Below are 27,541 nucleotides of genomic sequence, written 5' to 3' on the forward strand. Positions count from 1 at the left end.
ATTGATCTTGTTGGAATCGTCTCGACGAGAGAATCGAATGGTGGTAGTATCAATTCTGATTCGTCCAAAAGCCTGCAAAACGGCGGCGACAAATTTCACGACAGAAATAAATTTAAAATTTTTTAATTTCAGCAAAAATTTGATGAAAATAAGCAAGGTTGGTCTCATTTGAATCTTCAGGTTGAGGCGAGTCTAATGGTGGTGGTCCCAAGCCGGAATTCATCCGAACGACGATGAATAGAAGTCAAGAAGCTTTGACGGTCCTACTCGGAGCCCAGTCTTTCCGATCAATGAAAGTTCAAATTGATGGTTCGCCTTAAGGAGAGGATTCCAATGGTGTAAACTATGGCCAGAAATTCTTTCAAATGACGCAGGAATTTTAGAGGGAAGATTTTGAAAAAATAGTATATATAATATACATACGTTATATATAATGTATATATAAATATATATAAATAAAAAATATATTTAAATTACTTAAGATTTGGACCGTTTATTTTTTACATTCATCAATGATTGTTATAAAAAGGATATAACGGTCAATTTAGCAAAAATTTAACGTCATTAGAGTTTATCTAATGAAAGGGGAGAGTATGCAACATTTTGAAAAACATGGGTTTTTTTGCCTATTCTTTTAACACAGGGAGTTTTTAGCTAAATTTTGGGGTTTATGCAATTTTTTCGTATGTTTATTGTCAATTTATTCCAAAATTTGTTAGTATAACCAAATTTATAAGAATTTGTATAAATTAAGGATCAAAATCATGACACAAAAACTTTAGGAACAAAAATAAAAATAAAAATTTACACTCTTGTTTTTGTTCTGAAATAGCTAGCACTTTTTTTGTGTTAAAAAAAGCCAAAAACACCCTAATTTAAAAAAAAAAAAAAAAAAAAAGCCTTGTGGACAGAAACTAAAGCAAGGTGGTGCACGCACCTGAAGTGCATCTGAATTTGATTATTTGCATGTTTTGATTTTTGTTTCGTCTGTAATTGCCCTTATATTGTATCTAAAATTACTATATTTGATTTTTTTTATTTTTTATTTTTTGTATTTTCTCTCTTCTAAAAATATAAATTCTTTTATTCTTAAATATATTTATATTAAGTATAAAAAATTACATTACAAAGTCTAATATACTTAATTTTGTTTTGAAATTTAGATAAATATTCAGCAATTATAATAATTATAAGTTATAAATTAATTTAAATATAATAATTATATAATTTTAAATCATAATTAACTAAAATATATATTTAAATTAATTTAAATACAATAATTATTATAATTATTTAAATTTATTCTTAATCAACTAAAATATATATTTAATTAACTGAAGTCGACGAGTTTAGTTGTAGTCACTTTTAGAACGGCGATGTCATCAAATTTAGGGCCGATGATGGGGTAATGTTGCCCCCGCTCTATCACCCCCATCTAGTCACCATTTCCCCATTTGGAGGGGTTGGGGTGGCGGTGGTTGTGGAGGTGGTGGGGTTTTTTTTTTACTTTTTTTTATATATAATTATATTTTTAATTATTTGTTTAATTTAAATTTTTTATTTTTAAAATCTCACAATTGAAATTAACTGATCAGATCTGGCAATCATTATTTAATAAATTCAACGGTCATTAAGATAAGAAATAATACATAATAAAAAAGCATCGCAGTCATATAAAAAGAAAAAACTAACGTCGTTGAGTCAATTTAACAGAAAGGACCAAGTAAACAATATTAATAAAATATAGGAGAATTTTTCGCCTATTTTTAAAGCGAAGAAGAGTTTATAACAAATTTTTTAAAACATCGAGAAATTTTAAGCATTTAAGCCCCTTCTTTAGACAACATAATTCACCCCTTATTTACAACAGTTATTCATTTTTTTCACATAACTTAAAATATCACCAATCATATTTTTTTATTGCCTTTTATAATTTTTCTGAATAAACATATTTATATAAGGAATAATTTTTATTTAATTCTTTAAGTTAAGACACTTAGTTCTCATATCTGGACCTCTTTTGGTCCCAAAACATTCTTGAAATCAATCATCTCCATCAGTGAGGAGGGAAAAAAACATAATTAATCCAATAAAAGTCTAAAATTGACAATTTCGATCGATTTTCTACAAATTTTTAAATAATAAAAGATTTTCAATGCTAATCTTAATTGATTCTCTTATAAATTTAGTCTATTTAATGTTATGTGCAAGTTATTAAGTGTTATCATTTTTTGCATTTTGTCCCCAATCTGTTCCCATGAGATTGCATATTTATTTATGTTTTTACAAAAGGATAATTTATAAATTGGAGACTTTTGGTCGGAGTCATCAATTTTGATCAATTAACTCAGAGTACTCATTACAAAAAACTAAAATTATCGTGCATACAATCAAATAATAAGAGATTTCTTTATAAAGCTTCATTTATTGTTATATAAATTTAATCTTAAGAAAATATATATATATATTTTGTGTATTTATTTATCACTTTTCTATCTATTACAAAAAATTTGGAGATTAAAATTGATGAGGGGTCGAACATGAGAAAAGTGCTTAATTTATTAAACCAAAACCAAAACTAAATAATATACTTATTGACTTTTGTTTTATACATTTAATTTTAAGAAAAATATATTTCTTGGCATATTTATTTACTTTTTACAATAAAAAATTCGTTTCTATTTAATCATAATTTAAATTCTAATGCAAGAGAAATTGGGCTTGCTCCCCTACCTTCAATTCTAGTCAAAATAAAGGAATTATTTCAATTTGGCCACTGTGTCATTTGTTTCCATGGTTGGACCTCACCAATATATTATACATTTATTTTGTGTTTTTAACTAAAATTATCTTAACTTATTATTTTATAATTTTAGCATTAAGGAAAATATATATATTTTTTGCATATTTATGTATTAATTTTCTATTTATAATTTTAACAAAAAATCTCATTTCTATTTAATGTTATTTGCATAATTTTTAATTACATGCAAAGAATTACGGGATTATTTGCACCTTGCCATCAATATTTTTATAAGGAGATAATTTTAATTTGGCTCGGGAGATAATTTATATTTTGATTTAAGGACTTTTGGTTCTCATGTTCAGACCTTTTATTAATTTTTTATTTATATTTTTAACAAAAATAAAGTCATTTTCACTTAGCATTTTTTTTATAATTTAATTTTTTTTATTATTAATAAATGCATCAGATGTATTGAATCATTTGCATTTTGTCCCCAACCTTTTTAATAAGTTAAGCACTTTTTGGTTTGCATGTTCGGATATGCGGATATATTTTTCCCAATACTAAATTTATGAAGAAATAAATTAAAATTAACAAAAGTAAATGAATATTAAAATTATTTAATATTTCAGTTAATATTCTATACATATAAAAAATAAAAAGATAAGTTTAATTTCGATTTAATAAAGTTAGCCTCATCAATTTTCTTCCCCAAATATTATTTGATAATTTAATTAATCTTACGAAACAAAAACATAAATAATCTCTTTATAAAAATATAAAATAAATATGTAACACATTAATGAGGTACAAACATGACAATAAAAGTTCTAATGGGCCAAATTGAAAATACTCCATTATAAAAAGCAAATGGTCCATGCATCTCTTGCATTAATTGATGATAAAAAATTTATATTATGAAAATAATATTAAATATAAATAAATACACAAAAATATTTTTTTTATGACATAAAAGAATAAATTAATGTCAACAAAAATAAATAAGTATAGAAATCTCTAAATAAAATCAAGTAATCTATGTCTATCTTATACATAAAAACTATGAATGATAACTTTGATACAATTTTTATTAATAAATAAAAATTTGTTAAGAGACAAAGTTTCAATTAAAAAAAACAAAAGAAGAAGAAAAGATCTGATAACCCTAAATTCCTTTAAACTACATAGATAGACATTTATACCCTTTAGGACTATTTTTATTAATAAATGAGAATTAGTTATAAAAGGATAGTACTACCTAAATATACTATAGTTTATTTTACTATAAAGTTGTCCATGGAGCACAAACATAAAATATTGAAGCTAAAACTTTAATAAATAACAAAATATATTAAAGAATAAGTATTATAAAATCACGTAAAAATTTATCACCTTTATTAGAAGTACCCCTCAATTTGTTTACTAATTCATTTCTATTTCTTTCTTAAAGTTGGAGTAGGAAAGGAAGGGAGTTAGAACTAGATGTTCTCACCATGTAAAGTGAATCCTAAGTTTCTTTTCCATCCTTAGGTCAGCAAGTCGTTTTCATTCCCTGCCAAGTCTATCTGGTTGCAATGTTGTTGTCAGAGGATGGTAAAAAGCGATGAACTTCGACCTGGGTCCAAGCACGCGGGTTGGGACTATAAAATCGATGATGCTTGGGCTTTGCGGCCGGGCTAGGAATTAAATTCGAGTTTGCGGCCGGGCTTGAAATGGAATTCGAGTTTACGGTCGGGCTGGGGGTTGAAAATCCCCTTCTTGTGGGTGCTAGCAGGCAGGGATTTGAGCTTGAGTTTTGTAGTTGGGCGAGGATTCAGAAATCTTAGCCTTGTGTTGCGTTGTGAATGAAAATCCCAGTCCCGCAATCTTTGAGGGCAGTGACCTTATTTTGTGCTGAGTCAAGAGAGGACTCTTTGCAGAGACGCTCGGTCCACGAGAGGCGTGGTTCCGATAGTTTGGGGCAACCGGCCCATGGGCGTTTAAGTTGGTTCAAGTGTGAACAACCGCAGCGGCGGGTATGAGTGTTTGCCGAGGACGGCAACACCTCGAGTGGGGGAGAGAGTGTGAAGCGTGCACACAGACTCCATTATCGATTGAGCGACATTGGGGAAGAGAGTGTAGAGGAGTACACAGACTTCCAACTCGAGCAGACAATGAGAAATGCAGTGCATTGAGGCACGATTGTGGAGAGCTACCCGCCACTTTGGGAAGAGAGTGCAGAGAGAGGCACAGACTTCCGCTTTGAATTTTCGTGATGAATCGAGTGCGTTTGAGGCACTATGTTTTGTGGGGGAGCTTAGCACAGATTTGGGAAGAGGGTGTCGACGAGTACACGGACTTCCACTTGCATTGAGATGATCACATCAGGTGCGGCAGAGGCACCGTTTGTGGGGAGATTACGTGGGGTGCTGAAGAGGCACTTCACGACCGAAGTGCTCGAAAGAGTAGGAGGACGGTCTGGTGTCGCGCGATACTGAGAGAGAGTATTGGGCACAGCATACACCTCAATCCTTCGTGTATGTGTTGACGAGGACGTCAACGGATCGAGTGGGGGAGAATGTCACTGGCCGCTCCTTGGGCAAGACGGCCGGCAGTGACTTGCGGAGGACGTGCGGGCGGCTAGGGGATGCCGGCCGGCACGCAGGTGCGCAAACGGCCTACGAGCAGAGACTCTTACCGATTGGGGATTGCAAAACTGTTCGTATGGGAACTTCCTTGATGTGTGGGGATGCTATCCGCCAAGTATGAAGTCATTCCGAGGACGTTTGGGCAAGGAGATATAAGGGCGACGATCAGGCGCCACCCTGCGCGCGAGCAGGAGAGAAATGCGTGAAGCAGAGTGCTTTATCTTTCGAGATTTGCAAAACTGTTTCTATGGCGAGATCCTTGGAGTGTTGGGAACACCTCCAAGATGTTTCAGAGGTAGACGGTTCCGTTTGGGTAGAAAACGACGATGATCTTCAGAGTCTGCCAGTGCAGTGGCGAGACTGTAATTTCAGAATATTGCGTGGGCAATTCCTCAGCGATGGATGATCGGATGGGGCTGAAATTCAAGAGTTATGATGTAGAAGTCGTAGGCTACGCTACGGTTCAAGCGGCACGTGATTTGGACATCGGTTGAGGGAGATACGAAAAAGGTGCGCTCCTCAACCCCTTTCAATGTCTACTGCTGGAAATAGGAAAAACTTTCTTAAGCCTATTATAAAGGGGGTATGATGCGGTGAGCTCCAGCCGGCCCTCCCCGTGCACGACGGCAGTGGCGGTAGGCAACGTCGGCACTAAATGAGCATCTCTTGGGGGCATGTTGGGGGCCTCCAAGGGCCGGCTCTAGGCATCTCAAAGGAGTGTTTAGAGTCCCCGAAAGACATGGGAACCGGACGGGCAGCGTAGGGCCAGGACGGCCTACGTTGGGCACAAATGCGGCCGAGAGGTTCCGTGTGACGTGCAAGGTTGCTCCGCGGGCTGCGAGATATTTGGGGCAACACCTCTCGTGCGAATGGGTGATCGAGGCAAGCACTCCAAGACCTCGTGATCCAACTCATGGCACGCGCTATCGGGTTCTAGCCGTCCATGGGGGTCCGTTGGCCAAGATGAGCGGTCGTGGAGCGACGCCGCATTGTGGGCAAGTTATGTAGCCACGCCGAAAGGCAAGAAGGCATGTCGGGCATGCCATGCGGGATTAAGGCAGGATGTCGGCATATCACGTGGGCCTCGGACTTAAGGTGCGGTCCTACTCGGGCGAGGCATAAAAGACGGCCACGACGAAGGCGTGCGCCAAGGATGCCCCGAGTGTGCATTGGACATGAGACGGGCGTTGCGGGCGCATGCGGAGCGCCGTAATGCCGAGGCAGAGCGAGGATGCTCCTTGCCATCGAGGGATGCGTCGGCGGGTTCCGAGATTGTGGGCGAGACGCATGGCGGCAGACTAGCTAGTCGGGGCCGGTGGCTAAGAGACGCTAAGGCGTGTGTGCCGAGAGCCTCGGCGAACATGGGCATTTTGGATAGGCGAGCGCAAAGGCACGCGGTGCTGCGCAGGGATGCGTTCAGATGTCGTGCTAGCGAGCTTCAGTGTCGAAGACACGCGACGAACAGTCGGTAAACTCTGAGATGTGCGAAGGCTGGTCGAAGGTTGGGTGAAACCTGAGACGCCGCACGGGCGAAAAATATATTCCGCTGCGTGACCAGAGAGTCCGCCCGTGACAGTGTCTAATGAAAATATTGGGAAAAAATCATAATGTAAAAGATAGACAAGAGTAATATTTTTAAGAGTTTTACAATATAAGGGAGAAAAGGAGGAAAACATAGTCTTTTTGTTGTAACAACCTAGCAATCATCATCTTACAATCTAAAACTCTTTTTGGAACAAAGCAAGGATTCTTACAAGGTTATATTTTGGTTGAATGTGTAACCTACTCACCACAAAGCTAAAGAAGGTAGAGCAACAATAGAGTTTCAACACTTGAAACAAATTCAAACAGGCAGCAAGGTGTTGAACCGAAACAATTAACATGCCACAATGCAGAAAAAGATCATGAATGCCACAAGGCAAGTTACCTATTCTCTCTATGCTGGTAAATAGACTATAAGTTATCCAAAACCTCTTCACATGTCATTCCAGTTATGAGTTACAAAAGCCTGTTTTTGTAGGGGCCAACTAACTTTACCCAGAATGTAGAGGTCATGAACTCTCCAAGCTATCAATTAACTGATTTTAGCATATGCTCTCTCAGAAACACCACAATCAATTTTAACATCTATACAAGGATTCAAACACATCAATCCAAGTTCTGGTGAAAAAGAGTAATAATAACCATTTAGATAAAAATCCACCTAACACAATAATACAAGAGTTAAATCTGACTCCTATAACTTCCAACTGTAATGTGTCAAAAACTATCTCATAACTTACACTCCCAACTTCCACAAAACTAGGGTAACTTAACATCAGTATCCTTTTCAGTTACTTTGTTATCGTTTATAATCATCTGATGTATTCATAAGAAAATATAAGCATGTCTAGTTATTGATTACATTTGTGAAAAATATATTATATATCCACCTACTCCTGGGAGCACACTCATCAAAGGCCATACCATATTTCATAAACATGCTGAAGGCAAACTTGCAAACAAGTGTTCTGTGTAGAGTGAAGAAGAAACATGACCTTAATAACAAAGTGCATAAAGGAGCTATCAACAGATAAAAGATTACCTCCATTTTCTGATACTGGATCCAACACTGAGTAATGAATAATATTTTGATTAGATAAAATCAAGTAATCTTTGTCTATATTATACATAAAAACTGTAAATAATAACTCAATACTCTTTTCAATAATAAATAAAAAATTTTCAAGAGACAAAGTTTTAATAGAAAAAGAAACTATCTGATAATCCTAAATCCCTTTAAACTACATAGATAAAAGTGTGAGACCATATTTATACACTTAAAAAGACTATTTTTATTAATAAATGAGAATTAGTTATAAAAGAATAGTACTACCTAAACTTTAACTGAAAAGACGACTATTTAGTAGTTCTAATGTTTTTAGTCAATTAAAACTTATTAAAGAGGCGAGTGATACTAAATATTTTTTTAATAAAAAGCAGTATCTTATTAATCTACATATGATAACATTTGATTATAAAGTTGTTGATGGAGCATAAACTTAAATAACTAAAGCTAAAACTTTAATAAATAACAAAACATATTAAAGAATAAATATTATAAATCACCAAAAATTATCAAACTTCCTGTGTTCGAAGTACCCCTCAATTTGTTTATATTAATCCATTTCTATTTCTTTCTTAAGGTTGGAGTAGGAAAGCAGAGTTATAACTGGATATCCTCACCGTGTAAAAAGAATCCTTGTTGACTAGCACTCGAAGGTTTATTTCCATCCTTAGTTCAGCAAGTGTTTTCATTACCCGCCAAGTTTTATGGAGTGGTTGCAATGTTGTTGTTAGAGGATGGTAAAAGTGACAAACTTTGACTTGAGTTCAAGCACGCAAGAGCACAGTGTCTACCACACAAGCAGATTCATTCTATAAAATAACATTGCTAAGTTTACATGTAATATTAATTAATAATGCATCTAACACAACAAAAATAATGGAAAATCATAATGTAAAAAGCTAGAAAAAGTAATATTTTAAGACCATCAAGGACAAAAGACAATTTACATTTTGTCTTTACACTTGGAAAAAGAGACTACAAAGTTTTCAAAAACATCACCACATGCCACTTCCAATTATGAGTTCCAGAAGCTTGTTTTTGAAGAAGCTAACTTAGACGGCCCAGAATGACATAAGCCATGTACTCTCGAGGTTGTAAATTGAAAGATTTTAGCATATGCACTATCAGGAATAGCACAATCAATTTTAACATATCCTCCAAGAGGACCATAACAGTTTCAATATTTTGTTGTAATCTCATACAATTCTCTTTGTGCAGCGAATTTAACCAGTTAAGATTAACTCCACCGTAGTGTTTTTGGGTGAAAAAAATGGACCCCCAGATTGACAAAAGGAAGAGGAAAATAGTATTTACCTAAACTCTTGATCCTATTAGTGAAGTAAACAACAAACAACATTAAATATAAGACATGCAAAATTCCACCTAGCACCATAAAACAATAGTTTAATCTGGCTCCTATAACTTCAAATTGTCATGTGTAAAAAATTATCTCCTACCTTACACTCCCATCTTCGAGAAAATTTGGATAACTTAACAACACTAACCTATACAATAAAATCCTTCGCAATGACTCGAAATAAGCATGCATAGGAGCCTTAAAATATAATTAGTAGATTCCCCATACTAAAACCATGCTTGCCCTCAAGCATGTCCCAATTCAAATATACGAATTATCCAAGTGGCAATTCACAAATTTCCTTTCACGTCAGTCAAGTATATCCCTACAATAACATGACTTAATAGTTTAAGAAGAGACAACAATACTGAGAACAAGCACTTGTAGCATAATATTCAACACACAAGTATTCCATTGACTTTATCAAAATCAAATGAAACAAATCTCAACACTCTCACAAAGGTATCACTCTAATCACTCATAAAGTGTTTAAGAATTTGGGTCCCACTCAAATCAATACATAGCATGTCATTACCATAGGCTTGCTTGTGAATCAAATCTCCTCCACCAACGAAATACAAATTAATGGATGAATCAAAAGGTCTTTCCATGGGTTGTAATGGGGTTTAGGACAAGGTGTGGAAAAACAAAGGTCGAATTGTAGCTTATTAATTCAAAGGACTGAAGCCGACCTAGTTGCTCATCTTTCTCATTTCCCTTCAAATAGATTCAAGTGATTTGAACAATCAAACTACTCAAATGTGGACTCAAATCTTACAAGAATGTGGACTCAAAATGTATTACACAAGCAAGTTCTAGAATGGACACAATAAGTTTGATTCCCTCAATCAAAAGAAATGTACGAGCACTATTTAAGCAGAAGTGCTTAGGTACAAAAGCTCACACAAACGACTTTTGTGTTGATTCTTGAACATTGTTCATTTGATGCAGTCAACGGAACACACTTCACACAACTTATTTTTTTGTATGCCACTAGTGCTCCTTTCTCCTACTTATCACGACTTATACCAAAATATTCTATTTATCCAAGGGATATAACAAGAAAACATTCAGAAAATTCAAGTGCTACCACAAGATAATTCGCATATTTTTCTCAAGATACACCACCAACTTCCTTCACAAGATCGGTGTTCATTAAAAAATATCAACCCCCAAATAAAAATTTTGAATCCTCACACACATTCCTACAGAGTAATTCCCTAGATTGACAAAAGAAATAGGAAAGTAGTATTTAAGAGTTTTACGATGTATGGGGGGAAAGGAGGAAAACATAATCTTTTTGTAACAACCTAGCTATTGTCGTCTTACAATCTAGAACTCTTTTTGGAACAACCTAGGATTCTTACAAGGTTATATTTTGGTTGAATGTGTAACCTACACACCCAAAAGCTAAAGAATGGAGAGCAACAGTAGAGTTTTAATACTTGGAACAAATTCAGAAAGTCAGGCAACAATGTGTTGAACCGAATCAATTCACATGCCACAATAGGAAAGTAGTATTTAAGAGTTTTACGATGTATGGGGGGAAAGGAGGAAAACATAATCTTTTTGTAACAACCTAGCAATTCTCATCTTACAATCTAGAACTCTTTTTGGAACAACCTAGGATTCTTACAAGGTTATATTTTGGTTGAATGTGTAACCTACACACCCAAAAGCTAAAGAATGGAGAGCAACAGTAGAGTTTTAATACTTGGAACAAATTCAGAAAGTCAGGCAACAATGTGTTGAACCGAATCAATTCACATGCCACAATGCGATCATGAATGCCACAAGGCAAGTTACCTTTTCTCTCTATGCTGGTGAAGAGACTAAAGAGTTATCCAAAACCTCTTCACATGTCATTCCAATTATGAGTTACAAAAGCCTGTTTTTGAAGGAGCCAACTGACTCTGCCCAGAATGGTAGAGGCCAGCAACTTTCCAGGCTATCAATGACTGATTTTAGCATATGCTCTCTCAGAAATACCACAAACAATTTTAACATCTATACAAGGATTCAAACACATCAATCCCAATTCTAGTGAAAAACAGTACGATAACACTTTAGACAAAAATCGACCAAACACAATAACACAAGAGTTGAATCTGACTCCTATAACTTCCAACTGTAATGTTTCAAACACTATCACATACCTTATACTCCCAACTTACACAAAATTGGGGTAACTTAACATCAGTATCCTTTCCTTTCTATTTCTCAGTTACTTTGTTATTGTTTTGTATCATCTGATGTATCCACAACGAAATATAAGCATGTCTAGTTATTGATTACATTTGAGGAAAATTATCCACCTACTCTAGGAAGGTGGAATCATCAAAGGCAAATGCCATATTCCATAAACATGTTGAAGGCACAAATAGTACACATGTTCAATTATGTATCAGTAACACCCGGAAAGCAAACGCAACAAATCAAAAACTGCAAACAAGAGTTTTGTGTAGAGTGAAGAAGAAACATACTCACCTCAATAACTAAATGCATAAAGGAGCCATCAAAAGATGAAAGGATTACCTCCATTCTCATACTGGATCCAACACCGAATAATAAATAATATTTTGATTAAATAAAATTAGGTAATCTTTGTCTATATTATACATAAAAACTGTGAATAATAACTTAACTCTTTTTAATAATAAATAAAATTTTGTCAAGAGACAAAGTTTTAATAGAAAAATAAGCTATCTAATAATCCTAAATTTCTTTAAACTACATAGACAAAAGTGTGAGAAGACATTTATACCCTTAAGGACTATTTTTATTAATAATGAGAATTAGTTATAAAATGATAGTACTACTACCACCTAAATATAATTTTAGTAGCTTTTAACTGAAAAGACGACTATTAGTAGTTCTAATTTTTTAAGTCAATTAAAACTTATTAACGAGGTGAATAATACTAAATAGCTTTTAATAAAAAAAATTATCTTCTTAGTCTACATATGATAACATTTAATTATAAAGTTGTGCATGGAGCATAAATGTAAAATAATAAAGCTAAAACTTAATAAATAACAAAACATATTAAAGAATAAATTTTTTAAAATCACCAATTAAAATACAATCTACCTGTGTAGAAGTACCCCTCAATTTGTTTATTAATCAATTTCTATTTCTTTCTTAAGGTTGGATTAGGAAAGAAAGGAGTTATAATTGGATGTTCTCACCATGTAAAGTGAATCCTTGTTTGGAGGGTTTTTTTCATCCTTAGTTCAGCAAGTGTTTTCATTCGCTGCCAAGTCCTATCAAGTGGTTGCAATGTTGTTGTCAGAGGATGGTAAAAGTGACAAACTTCGACCTGAGTCCAAGCACGGAAGAGCACAGTGCCTACCACACGAGTAGATTCATTCTATAAAATAAAATTGCTAAATTTCATCTAATAGAACGAAATAATGGAAAATCATAATGTAAAAAGATAGAAAAGAGAAATTATTTTTATAAACATGAAGGACAAAAGACAATTTACCTATTGCCTTTATGCTTGAAAAAAGAGACTGCAAAGTTCTCAAAAACGTCACCACATGTCATTCCAATTATGAATTCCAGAAGCCTATTTTTGAAGAAGCCAACTCCGACTGCCCAAAATGGCAGAGGCCATGAACTCTCGAGGTTGTATATTGAAAGATTTTAGCATATGCACTATCAGAAGTAGTACAATCAGTTTTAACATATCATCCAAGAGGACCATAACGGTTTCCACATTTTGTTGTAATCTCACGCAATTCTCTTTGTGTAGCGAATTTAACCAATTAAGATTAACTCCACCTCAATGTTTTTGGGTGAAAAAAAAAATGGACTCGTAGATTGACAAAAGGAATAGGAAAGTAGTATTCACCTAAATGCTTCTCTTGATCCCATTAGTGAACTAATTATTAGAAACACAAATGCAGGGGCTGAAAACGACAACACACAATATTAATTATGAGACAAGCTAGCTTTGAACTTTAGACAAAAATCCACCTAGCCCAATAACACAAGAATTTAATCTGGCTCCTATAATTTCAAATTGTGATGTATAAAAAATTATCACCTACCTTACACTCCCATCTTCTTGGAAATTGGGGTAACTCAACAACACTGACATATACAATAAAATTCCCCCCAATTACTCAAAATAAGCACGCATAGGAGGGTTGAAATATATTTTATCAAATTCCCCACACTGAAACCACGCTTACCCTCAAGCATGTCTCAATCAAAATTCACGAATTATCCAAGTAGCAAGTCTCAAATTTCCTTTCCTATTAGTTAAATATACCCCTAGACTAACATGACTTAATAGTTTAAGAAGAGATAGCACTATTGAGAACAAGCACTTGTAGCACAACATTGAACACACAAGTATCCCATTGACTTTATCAAAATCAAATGAAACAAGTCTCAACACTCTCACAAGGGTATCACTCTAATCACTCGAAGTGTTTGAGAATTTGGGTTCCACTCAAATCAATACATAGCATGTCATTACCATAAGCTTGCTTGTGAATCAAATCTCCTCCACCAAAAAAATTCAAATTAATGCATGAATCAAAGGGTCTTTCCATGGGTTGTAATGGGGTTTAGGACAAGGTGTGGAAAAGCAAAGGTCGAATGTGGCTTATTAATTCAAAGGAGTGAAGCCGACCTAGTTGCTCATCCTTCGAAGCTCATTTCCCTTCAAATCGATTCAAGTGATATGAACAATCAAACTACTCAAACTTTTCATTTTCTATTTCTGTTTCTCTTCCTTTTTCAGAACCTTTTCTTCTTTCTTTTTTTTCCCCTTCTTTTCCTTCCTTCTTTCTTTCTTTGTGTTTGATCATTTTTTTCATTTCCTCCTTTCCATTTCTTTCTTTCATGTTTCTCTTCTCTTTCTTTTTTTGAATCTGTTCCTCTTTCTTTTCTTTTTTCTTCTTTTTTTTCTTTTCTTTTTTCTTCTTCTTTCTTTTCTTTTCTTATTTTTTTTGGTTTCTTCATTTCTTTCTTTCTTTTCCTTGGGGCTAGGAAAGCAGCCCTCGTATACAACTTGAATCATTTCATTCACTTATTTTCATGTCAATTTACAAGCAACCAAGCCGACAACATCCCTTGAATGGGTTCAAAAGTCACTTGAGGAAATAACAAAGAAGGAGATAATTTGGCTTATCATGTGGTTTAACCAAGAAAAGAAAAGCCAAGGCTCAAATGAGTTTTTCTATGCGTGAAGTCAAGGTAGGCTGTTTTCAGGTTAATGGGGTTTTCCTAAGTGCCCTTATCACTTTCATACACCAATCTTACAAGAATGTGGACTCAAAATGTATTACACAAGCAAGTTCTAGAATGGACACACTATGTTTGATGCCCTCAATCAAAAGAGATGTAGCAGCACTATTTAAATGGAAGTGCTTAGGTACAAAAGCTCACACAAAGGACTTTTGTGTTGATTCTTGAACATTATTTATTTGATGCAATCAATGGAACACACTTCACACAACTTATTTTTTTTATATGCCACTAGTGCTCGTTTCTCCAACTTATCACGACTTAAACCAAAATATCCTAATAATCTAAGGGATATAACAAGACAACATTCAGAAAATTCATGTTCTACCACAAGATAATTCGCATATTTTTTCTCAAGACACACCAACTTCCTTCACAAGATCGGTGTTCAATAAAAAATGTCAACCCCCAAATAAAAATTTTGAATCCCCACATATCCACATTCCAATAGAATAATTCCCTGGCTGATCTAATTCTATTGTCACAGTGAATAATAGGCTCTAATTTCTTGTTACTTTATTACAAGAAAGATTGTCAATCAAGTCAATCTAATCCAATAGGAGTAATATCTCATAACCTGTACAGAGCACAAGTCACTCAAATCTTCGTTTATTTTTCTGAAATAAGTAACTACATTCTGTAGAACTTTGCATCTCTTTCTAATCTTATTCTATTGTCAGCATGTATTAATTAGAAATGATGAGCTAAATAAACTAAAAGAATAGATGAATTTAAGCATAGAAAATTTTTCTACATATGAGAACTGCGAAACTTACCTTCAAGAAGATCACAAACTAAAACTACAACGCATAAGTAACGGGATCGCCTTAGCATAACTTTTGCCTTGAAACCTTGCTCTATCCTGCCTTTCTGCTGTGCAATTAATCGATGCCATTTGATCGCTTAAGCAAATCCTTTGCTCCTAGAACAGCACTCTGCAATAATGGGATGGGTTACTTTGTTGGAGTCGAACAAAATTGGAAATTTATATAATGTGGAATTATCATACAGAAATGTACACCTACCCATTTCACAAGCTGATTAATCATTTCAAAAGTTGTGTTGTAGTATGACTACCTACGGAAGGTATGATAAATGATTGTTGTATAGACATGCTGTGAAATTTACAGTATAAACTTCTTCCATACTATTGCAAAAGTATTTATTTCTGCATTCCGGAATCCTAGTCAGTGCATCAAATCTCTCAATTCATGCTGCTGAGCATATCTCTGCCTGCTAACATTCTAGGATGGAAAAACCATCACCAGCATTTCTGCATTGCAGGAATTGTTACATTTCTCAACTACGGATCTGATAACTGGCAACATTCATCCCATATAATTCACATGGATTGCACATACATAAGTTACTATTCCTTCCATTCTTAAAGATAAAAGCTATACAACAACATAATGGCTAGGTTTTCTAGATATCAAATACAAAATATTCTTTAGCAAGCAGTCATCACAAGATGAAGGCAACATGCTGAAGGACCAAATAAAGAACGTATCTCCAAGATTGAAATGAAGTATGAGGGTACTAGTAAAACCCATATTTTACGACAAACAACAATACAACAGCAGCCAGAAGAATATCAATGTGATTCAAAAGAAAATGAACATGAATAAGCATTCTAACTGGCTAAAGAAGGGCAGCAAATAAGTTTTGGAGAGTTCCACATAAGAATTCCATTTGTCCAGTAACAAAGAAACACTGTCCAATTCCTAGTATCAAAGTACATGAACTGTTATATATTTAATAATGTGGGACAGTGAATCAATATCTTGACATCTTTTTTGAACTCTATTAATATGACCCCTCTGGTATGCGCTTCATATAGATCAAATCTCCTAACAGGAGTTTTGTGTTTTTTTCCTTTTTACAGGAGCCCAATTCAATTAATAGTGCAGCCAAACCTGCTCACTGCAGTTGGGACTTTCCACTCAGAAGAGTAATAGCACATCAACAATTGGCTTTCAAGGAAAAGCAGGTATATACGGCCTAGTTCACTACCATGAAGTAAACTAAGAATGAGAACAACTGGCACAAGGATCACAATAACGAAAATAACAAATCTGCAGGATTTCATTTTTACATCTGGCTTGCTGAAGGCATTTCCTCTTTTGTTCATAATCACTTCCACGCAAGTCTGACTCCTGCAAGCCCTCATCCATAGCAGATGCCTCGAACTTGGCATAACTAATCCACACCTTCAAATGTTTTGTGCGGTTCAAAAGCCTCTCGTCTTTCATATTCAGCATCAGATGTCTCAAAGTCAATATATGCCTGTCACCGAATAAATAGAAAATCAATACACATTGATTTGATTCATCAAATCTACAGCAGAGGCTGTAGAGCTATATAGCTATATTTGAAAAAAGGCCAGATTCGATTCTTACAAAATAACAAAATCCTAATTGACAAAGAAAAAACTCGAAGATGCATACATACAAAAGATTTGAAGGACCAGTTTGATGTTGGTACTTAGTGACATGGCATTATATGCATGAGGCTTGGCTATATGAGCATAGTAGATTCAGAGAGAAAATAGAACCATGTTTTTTCTTAATACATATTGGGGCAAAGTTTGAAGTAAGTGCTTGAGTTAGATAGAATGAACCCTTATATAATGAACTGGTAAAATAAATTATTGCCATCCACTGATCCATTTTGATGGAAGCTAGCATCGAACCGAAGTGTCAACATAGTGTGAGTGAGAGCAGAAAATACCCTTCAAGTTTGGGCGACGCAATGATCAAATACCTTACATAACAGCTTAGGCATGTCTAGCGCACGTTGATCAATTGCAAGCTCAAAAAGAGCTCTAGCTCATTCAATTTCCACGAAGGATCTCTCCAACTCAACAAACTTGCTCCATGCATAGCAGTTCTCTGGTGACCACTCCAAGTATTTTTCATACAGCTTCCTACATCGTTCTAAATTACCAAGTTGCAGCTCTATCTCGACGTACTTCTTAGATATCTGTTTGTAACAAAACAAATTTAGAACACAGTTCACGAAAAAACCACCAAAAGAACATCAAATGAGGAAATAAAGTTGTTATACATCATCTTATGTCACACCTTATCTTTGGGAGCCATGCCAATCGCCGACCCCAAAATTCGCCTTGCTGGTCAATATTTAACTGCCGTATTTAAACTGAACAGCCATCGGCCAAATCTTTGCAAACGAAAATTTGTTATAAGCAATCGTCTTTAGATACAAGCTGTAAAAGTTCAAAGTAAGTCAAGAAAGCATAGTTAAGATCACTTCATGAGAAGGTAAGTCATGATGGCAGCAATCAAGAAAAAAAGAATAATTAGAGAAACAGTAAGCTATGGAAAGCATACAAAGGGTGCTCATTAAAAAACTATGACTATTTGCATGCAATTATTTTTACTCTATCCATCCCAATACTTGATTTCTAAAAACAAGCATGGATAATCTGACGTACCGCATAGAAAATTTCAGGTACAGATTTATTACAGAAAAAAGACTGCAAGACAACAAATTCCAGAAGATGGTCTATTTCAGTTTAACTATATTTCTTTTATGATCAGAAGTATATCTAGGGTTACAACCATAATGGGAGCATTGCATTAGAAAAGTTAAACAGCTAATTAATCTTATTATAATCAATGCACTAAATGTACTCTTCATGTCCTACTGAGAAGATGAGGCACTAAATAGAGGATGTTTGGCCGAGGTGATAATGTGATTTATTTATTTTAACAACTGCATGTACAATACTTCGACATTCGACTAAGATGGACCAAAAATTTGACATCATCGAAACTTAATTAGTGCAGCAACTAATTACATGTGTCACAAAGTAACCTCATAAAGATAAGTGCATAACATTGACAAAATGGCCAAACATATGAGTAACACCATCAACCTGAGAAAGGAAAAGAACTCATTGAAAGTAAAGTTTACTAAACTCTTACCTCTTTAAATTTACTGAAAATCAGAGATAATGTTTCAAGAATCTTACACAAGAATAGAAATGACCTTTAGCCCTCTAAAAGTCGTACCATTTCTTCCTTTATGTAATCACGATAAGTACTTCTTTAACTATAAGAAGTCAAGAATTAAATAACCATACAAAAGGTGCTCGAGTTGTTGTGTACAAGAAACCATATATGCATCTTTAACACAGAATCATGAAATCAACACTATTTAGACAAGAATTTGGTTAACCCTTACACCAGTAAAAGTTGTGGAAATGCTTCCTAATTGTAAGTATTGTGTTCATTTACACAGAATCATCATTTAGCTTTATCCATGGTTTTAATGTGTCTGGACATCCAAGATGAAAAATCAATCATACATTTAGGATCACAAACAAAAGGGTTTTTAATTGGTTTCTTCAGCAACACAGATCTCAGACCCGATTGGCACTCACTTCAAACATATTAGTGAGGTAGGAAGAGAGGGATGGTGTTGAGGGTTTTTATCAGTGGGATTTTTCTTTCTTGGATTTCTTTGTGTTGTGTCCGCCACCTGCTTCCTCTGCTGCTGCATCTCACAGAAAGCAACAAACGGCCACCCTGCGCGCAGTCCACTGTCTCCCCTTCATTGAAGCCGCATAAACCCTTCAGATTCAATCAGATGGAGTCATAAACCCAAACCCTTTCTGTTAATAAAACCACTTAACAGTCACCTTCTTCTCATCACCCTCCACCATCTCCTTGTACTAGGAACTGGGCTAAACATGGGGTTTTGTCCAAATTGCTGTAAAATCGTGAAGAAAGTTTTTAGTCCAAAGGTTGCTGCGGCTAATGGAAAGACACTCATGCCATGGAAATACTGACTGAACTTCAGCATCAGTATCAGCAAACAAGCGTTAATCACTCGGAGAAAAAACCCCAAATTGCAAAACCCCCTCTAAAGCTTTAATCACTCGGAGAAAAAAACCCCAAATTACAAAACCCCCTCCAAAACGTTAACCACTCAGAGAAAAAACCCCAAATTTGCAAAACCCCCTCCAAAGTGTTAATCACTCGGAGCAGAAATCCCAAATTCCAAGACCCTGTCTGCTGATCTTTCCTCTCTCTGGCTGTGGTTTTGAGTGTTTTTCACTCCGCTGTATTTTGGGTGAGAAGCGAAAATGAGAGTGAAAGGCTGAGAATGGGTGGATGGAGGGGCGAGGAGATGGTAAAATGATGGAATTAGGAGGTGATTTTTTCAGGGTTTTTACCGATGGATTTGTTTTTCAGGAGGGGTGGATTTTTTCTTTTGTTCGATTTACCGGTGGATTGGGGGGTTTTTACCGGCAAATTTGTGAACATATTCTTGTATTTTCTTCAATTATTATTTTTCTTGTATAAAGCGTTCTCTCTCTCTCTCTCAATATAAATTGAAATGAGTTTCTCTCTCATAAATATAAAATAGATTTCTCTCTCTCAATATAAATATGAAATGGCTACACCCGGCGGTGCCTTAACTATTCAACAATTTGTTCGCTTTAACTGGCTAAATTGGGACTGGCTAATGGACATAGATTGGGCTACAAGAAAATGGAAAATGTAGCACCCCCTTTGCTACAAGGGCTATACCTACCCTAAACGTCATACTTATTGTAATCCCTGTGTTTATATATATAAATGTACATAATAATTTAATCCATGTGTATACGTAACCCCAACGTCATAATAGGTATTATCAACCCACAACATTATATATATATATACATATCACACACCACAAGGTGATTCGTCACAAGTAATCTGTACGCTTATATTCTCTCCGTACAAATAAAATGTGGTTTGTACTCTAACTGACAAAGAGGAGAAAACTGCATACTGGCCCGACCTGCCTGGGTATAGCGCGTGGACCTATTCTTCAACAGTCAGACACCTCAAAGTCTATTTCTGAAAGAAAATGTCAGCAGGGGAATGAGCCTGCCACTCAGTAAGCAAATAACCAGTCCTATCTATATATGCATGTCAACCATAGCCCAAACAAGATAAAAAAGCAACACGAATGGAATACAATCAATTTAATTCCAACATAATCAACTTTATTACACCACATGACTATCTCAATAATGAGACAACTAACCAAACTCCATTTTTTTCTAGTTTGCTTACCAGAAGGTGATATTGTGTTTTTCCCGCCAACTCAATCTCACCGTTATATAAATTCAAGTGAACCCCCTTGACAGCCGGCTCATCAATCTCGCACATAGCTGTTTCATTTCGCACATAGCATTTTCTTTTCGCACATAGCATCGCATCAAAGCTCTTTTCATTGCGCACATAGCATTTTCTTTTCGCACATAGCATTTTCAACACGTCAAGGGGTATTCACGCCACAATTATATTCAATTTCCACCACTCCCTCATTTCCACATATCACCATTCTTGTAAGCAACTAGTAACGTAAAACAATATATCATTACACTCTCATTTTCAGACACCCACAACACATCAAACAACACACATAGTATTTCAACGTATTTCCTCATTCCACGTACATAATATCGACAATCAAATCAAATCATTCATCACTTATATAATTTCAGACAAATCAATGGCAACATTAACCACAAATTCATATAACAATAAAACCACAAATACAGAAATCATATATAGATAATACTAATTATTTACTTACCTCGACCTTACAACGTTTCTTTCTACTCTGTCACTAATTGTCAGTCATTTTACTTCACCCCCGTATCCTATAATAAGTTATATCATACACAATTAATATATCGAGAATATCGTAATTTCTTTAAAATATAATATTGAATATCATTTGTACAATTTCTAATAATTCTTTAATATTCCATTTCTATCGAAATACAAATCTTCGTTTTTCCGCTTTATTAACATACCATTTATTAAATATAATTTTTGGAATATTTCCATGAATTTTCTACCAATTTCTCGCTATTATATAATTTAATTAAGCAATAATACATAGAATTGCGTATTTGGTTAATCATTCCGATGGAATTACATAAATTGGCTATAGCAACATTCAAATCTAATAAATTTAATAATCTAATTAACCAACGATATTATTTTTATATCCGCTTTGGTATTTAAGTTGGTACTAATTTAAATGGTTAAAATCATAAAGTACTCCGATTAAATAGTATATCACTTAATATAATCAATATTTAATAAATGAACTAGTTAAATAATATAATTACACAAATTAATAAAAATTAAAATAGCAATTTTCTTACCTCCGTCTGTTTTTCTTCTCTCGCAAAAAAATTGCAATTTGCTGTGTGTGTTGTATGTGCATATGTTTGTGTGTATATTAAAAACAACATACAAACTAAAATAAAAAAAAAAGGCAAAGAGGGAGTGAGGCGGTGGGAATTGGGCCCCACCTCCACTCTCAACTCTCTCTCTCTCTACTTATATATATATACATATTATTTTTATATATATAATATTATTATTATTTTATTTATTTAATTAAACTTTTCTCAAAATACCATCTACGTCCTTTCTAATTTTCTTAATTAGAATAAATTGTCCCAAAATATTATAACGAACTCCAATTTAATTCATTCAAATATTATTATATTCCAATTATGGAACATAATTTATTTACTAATTAACTAAGTTTCATAAAAATTTACCAATTAGTCTCCCAATTATATATTATAATTTTTGGGGCGTCACAGAAAGGGCAACACGTTATTAATCTGGCTTGTTGTGGGCTACTGGCTTAATGTATTTATCATATTTGGAAGGAACGAAACTTGAGACGTTTTTAGCAGTTTGAGCAAGAACCGACCGCACTTGCTGGACTCATTATGAAAGAGGTTAGACAGAGGATTCTTAGTGCTTATTTAGCTCGCTTTGTTAGTTCTTGTGCGTTATATAGACTTTGGCGTATCCCTTGGCCTATCGAGGGTGACGCCACTCATTGAGCATTGTTATACTGTACGATTGTACTATGAATTTAATGAAAATTATATTTACTTAAAAAAATATAAATATGAAATGTGGAATGAATTTGTTCGATACGTGTAAATCAACACATCTTTGTTATTAATTTAGTAATTGGTCTTTAATTTTTAATTATTATTTCTTTTAACAAAGTTAATTAATTATATATAAAATGTATTAACTTGGTATATATATATATATAGAATATAGTTCGGGTCAATTAATTTTTCTAATCGAATCTAACCAATTACCCAATTAACCTATTAAATTATTCCGTTCAATCTTCAGTGTAATTTTAAATACATTGATTTTAAATTCTCGTTTGTTTTGATTATGTTGTTAAATAGATTAAATCTCTTTTTTGGTGGAAATGTGATTGTTTTTACAATAATCACTTTCGAAATTGATTTCTATAAAAAAAAAATACATTTTAATAAAAGCAACATGTTTTTTGGTTTTTAATCCTACTTTTAAAAAAAAGAGTTATAAACTAAGAAAAAAAAATAATTCAACGCATCTCAAAATTAAATATTTTTAATAAAATTACTAAAAATTCAACAAATGATCATAATGATTTAATTAATTTGGATTATCAAAAGTTTTTCATTACATACTTTTTAATGCAAAACAACTATGTATATTTTTTAAATCACATTTAGTTAATAACTTAGATGTAAAATATACTTATGTTATATTTTACCTTGATATTTTCATATTCCATATTTTAATTTTACGATAAATTAAAGATACATACAATAAAAAATATATTCATATATACCGTGTCAGTACTGTGTTGTGTCCTAATTTTTTAAAGTTTTTACGTGTCACTATATCCATATCGTATCATGTTCATATCCATGTATTATAATTTTTTACCCCAAAAAAAGCATTAAAAGAATGATAATTAATAAGTCTGGACTCTACACTTTAAAAACTAAAATGGCGCCAAATTTCAAAGTACGTAAGGGCTTTTTGTAGAGCAACAAATAGAAATGAGCAACTTACATGTAATGAAAACAGTCATAGGCGAGTTTTTTAGAATTCATTAAAAAGGCATTTAAAAAGTGGAAATAATATAAGGTAACAAAAATAAATTATAATTGAGACAACATATGAATAAACTAGCCCTTAAATACTAGCTCAAGTTATCAGCAGACATCAATTGATAGCAAAAACATGCAAACGGCACAGATGATCGCCTCATACAGAAGTTGAATGGAACTCAAAGTTCCAACTTCGAATTTGTATGAATGTCGCATATCAATCCAAATCATACATACTGGTTCCTGTATATAGGGTTTGGACTCTAAGCTCAGCATTGGATATAACCTATAAACCAACACAAAATTCTTTGCAACATAATAATGAATTAACCCAAAAACCAACAAAGAATTTATAGCATAACATAATGAAAAAGAAAAAAAATCCCTTGACAATTCATCTATGATATCGTCATATACACATCCAACGGCTTACACATCTCCAGAAATTAAGAGAAGGGAATAACCTTTGTTGCTCTGCAGTAGCCGACATCCATAATTTGTCCAGTGGTATAGGAAGTTTGATTAGTGAACTGACCTTAAGTGGATTTAGGGATTAAATAAATATAATAAAGTACGGACTTGATTTTGTTATGGTTTGTTAGCCAGTTATTTATTAAGTGACAAAAATATCTTTTGAAATTAGTTAAATATGTTCAAGACAGAATTAGAAAAATAGATAAATAAATAAACAAAAGAGAAATATATTTTCTTAAAAATAAATTTATAACAAAGAATAAGTTTGTAAATATTAAGAACAAAAATAGATATTGAACATATAAGAACTATTTTTTATTAAGTTGGTATAATTATTGAGTGAATCCCTTATGCGCATAAAAGTTTCGGTTTAATAAATTAGATGCTAAATCAATTCTGGTACTCATATGAATTTTGATCTAAAAAATTTACTTAAAATCATCCATTGGAAAGATTGCTTTTGGAGTGAAAAACTGGTAGCAAAGTTGTACATATTGAAATTGTCAATTTTTAGACTTTTATTTGATAATTATGTTTTCTCCCTCCTTGTTGGATATAACCCTTTAGCAGAAGCCCTAATTCAACTATTACAGAATATTGGTGGGTTATTAAAACCCTTAAAATTACAAAGCAATAAACAAATAGATCTAAAACAATATTAAAAATAAATTACAAATCTAACAACAGTGTTAAAAAAACAGTAAGAGAATAGATAAGGCCCAAAGAGCCAGATCTGTTGAGCGACAACCCATGGTGTAACACCCCCTACTCGCTACATCTAATTATTACTATTTCATCCTTTCTTTAATCAAAACTCATTCTATAAGTAATTCTCTTTCAACTCGTAAAATAAATTCTAATTTATTAATATAATATATATATATATACCACAAAAGGTATTAGATACCTCCGAAAGTTTATATTCACCCTCACTAGATGTTCTCATGTACATAATCTCAAGGAAAATCATACCACAACTTAAAACACAAATCCCAATAAAAGACCAAAATATTTAATAACCCAACAATAAAAAACTCTGGCTTCAGAAGTCACAGCTGACCCACCTAATAAAGACGACGGCACCGCTCAAAGTCCAATGTGGCTATTCAGTGTGACCTATCTCCTGAAAAGTACGTGGCAAGGAATGAACTGCCTACTCAATAAGTATAGCCAATCAGTTTATAGATATATACACAGGCAACAATTCACGTACATGCAGTCACATTGACTAACAGTCATTAGTCAATAGCAACATCAAATAGAAGTAGTAATACATACTCACAACTGCAAATCAATCCACGACATAATATTCGACATTATCGTTTATTAGTTAAGGGCCCCACTTACTCTAATTGGAGTATATCAGTCAATGATTTCGCCGGCCATCACCATATCATATACAGCACAGGATACCCATTGTGTGATATCCTCACACTCTTTTACTCCAGCTGTGTAGCAATATAGCACTGGACATCACAACAAACATGGTATCCCCACACCACCCCAGTGTGTAGCTAACAGCACAGGATATTTCCCGCTGCCTGGAATACCCCGGTACCCTACGCGCCATGGTACCTAGCTTAATTTATATATTTTTCATATCACATTTTCATAAACCATTGACTGTGTTCCCAACTAGGTAAGCATCATTTTTATTTCAATTCACGATCATCATTCTTTTCTTTATAATAATTACTTGCTCAATAATAGCTCCCAGTTTGATTTCATACGATAATCAGTTATACGATCACGTAATCATACCACCCTCACGTCCAACCATTACAAACACATATGACACATAATAACAATTCCACCGGTATTAGGGTAATCTAACAAATAATCCACAACTAATTATATAAGCAATCAATATACGAAAGCCATATATAATAATATAAAGTCAAGTCCACGATTACATCTAAGAAACCAATATATATAATATATACAATACTACACATATAGATATATATATAAATAAATTCAATTAGCTATACTTACCTTATATCCCAAAATGCTTCGGTTTCACGGGGGACTGCTTAACCCTCTACTTTGTTGTCACGTTCTATATTAAAATATTATACGTATAATCAATATACTTAGAATATTATAACTTTAAATAAAATATTATATAATGTTCGTACATGTCCTACCAATCTTTTAGTATTCCACTTATATTAAAGTCCAACCCTTGTTCCATTTTACTTTAGATAACTACACTTTCTAAACTTCTCAACCATATAATTGATTTATCAATTAATTCATAAGAATTCATTTAATCAAACCCCATATATATGTTTATAATTATTGTTTTTAATAACATTCGTAAATTATATTACCACTAAAACCTTTTCTCTCTTTCATAACATAATATTTTTTAAATATAACTTCCGAAATATTTCTATGAATTTTCTGTCAATTTCTCATTGCTATACAATTTAATTAAGCACAATTTAATTAAGCAATAATACATAGAATTACATATTTGGTTAATCATTCCGATGGAATTGTGTAAATTAGCTATAATAATAATTATATCTAACAAATCTAATATTTTAATTACCCAACTATATCATTTTTATAGCAAATGTGATATTTAATACGACACTAATTTAAATAGCCAAAATCATAAAATACTCCGATTAAATAGTTCACCGCTCAATATAATCAACATTTAATAAATGAACTAATTAAACAATATCATTATATAAATTATTATAATTTTTAAAATATAAATTCTTACCTTTGTCTTTTTGTTCCTTTTCACCGCGAGAATTTCAAATTTCCAAAGTAAATTGTTTGTATGTGAATTGTGTATGGGTGTGTGTGTGCAATAAAGAGAGGAGAGAAAGAGAGTTGAGGCGGTGGCTACTCATTCTCTCTCTCTCTTCACTTTATATATATATATATATATATATATATTATATACATAATATTATTATTATTAGTGAATTTTTTTTTCACAATACCCATTACGTTCTTTCTAATTTTCTTAATTAATATAATTTGCCTCCAAATATTATAACGAACTTCAATTTAATCCGTTCAAATTTTATTATATCCCAAATTTAATCTATAATTTATTTACTAATCAAATTAAAATTTCTAATAATTACCAATTAGTCTCTCAATTACGTAAAAAATTTTACGAACGTCACACATGGTCACTAAGATTATCAGTCAAACTCACGATTGCTCAAAACCCAAATGTGAAATCGGCCACACAGACCCTTTTGTAAAACAACAAAGGTTTTCCACAAACTTAGGGTTTCACAAAGAACTTTTAATCGGGACAGAAAAAGGAGAAGAGAAGAGATCACAGTTGTTCGTATGCTATACAACCAGAAACCACAAGGTGATTTATAGTAGTTTTGCATTGAGGAGGATGGTGAAAAGAGGTGGTGGAAGATTATTTTCAAGGCCATAAGAATCAGAGACACAGAGAAGAAAGAGAGAAAAACCAGAGAGAAAGCGAAAGAAAAATGAGGACGCAGAAGAATGAAAATAAGGTTAG

General features: G+C 33.5%; 1 protein-coding gene and 1 long non-coding RNA gene across 7 annotated transcripts in view; one reads left to right on the top strand and one right to left on the bottom strand.

Annotated features, from left to right (window-relative positions):
• Positions 1-27,541, top strand: part of LOC148787134 (hAT transposon superfamily protein) — a gene marked incomplete at its 5' end in the record, with an annotated part of 83,605 nt that overhangs the window by 37,077 nt on the left and 18,987 nt on the right.
• Positions 57-21,859, bottom strand: LOC105167771 (uncharacterized). Of its 6 annotated transcripts, none has more exons than XR_016067008.1 (7): positions 19,006-19,866; positions 17,684-17,826; positions 17,364-17,582; positions 16,696-16,886; positions 15,377-15,535; positions 12,527-12,686; positions 57-72 (listed from the first exon to the last, which is right to left on the bottom strand). It is a non-coding gene; the product is annotated as an uncharacterized LOC105167771 (long non-coding RNA). The 6 variants fall into 6 exon arrangements; XR_016067010.1 differs by lacking the exons at positions 57-72; positions 19,006-19,866 and adding exons at positions 21,219-21,285; positions 21,799-21,859 and having other exon boundaries at positions 11,605-12,686; XR_002287722.2 differs by lacking the exon at positions 57-72 and adding an exon at positions 15,626-15,873 and having other exon boundaries at positions 11,605-12,686; positions 19,006-19,888.

The sequence above is a fragment of the Sesamum indicum genome, linkage group LG8 (genome assembly GCF_026168435.1).
Source record: "Sesamum indicum cultivar Baizhima isolate 11 linkage group LG8, ASM2616843v1, whole genome shotgun sequence".
Taxonomy (NCBI): Eukaryota; Viridiplantae; Streptophyta; class Magnoliopsida; order Lamiales; family Pedaliaceae; genus Sesamum; species Sesamum indicum.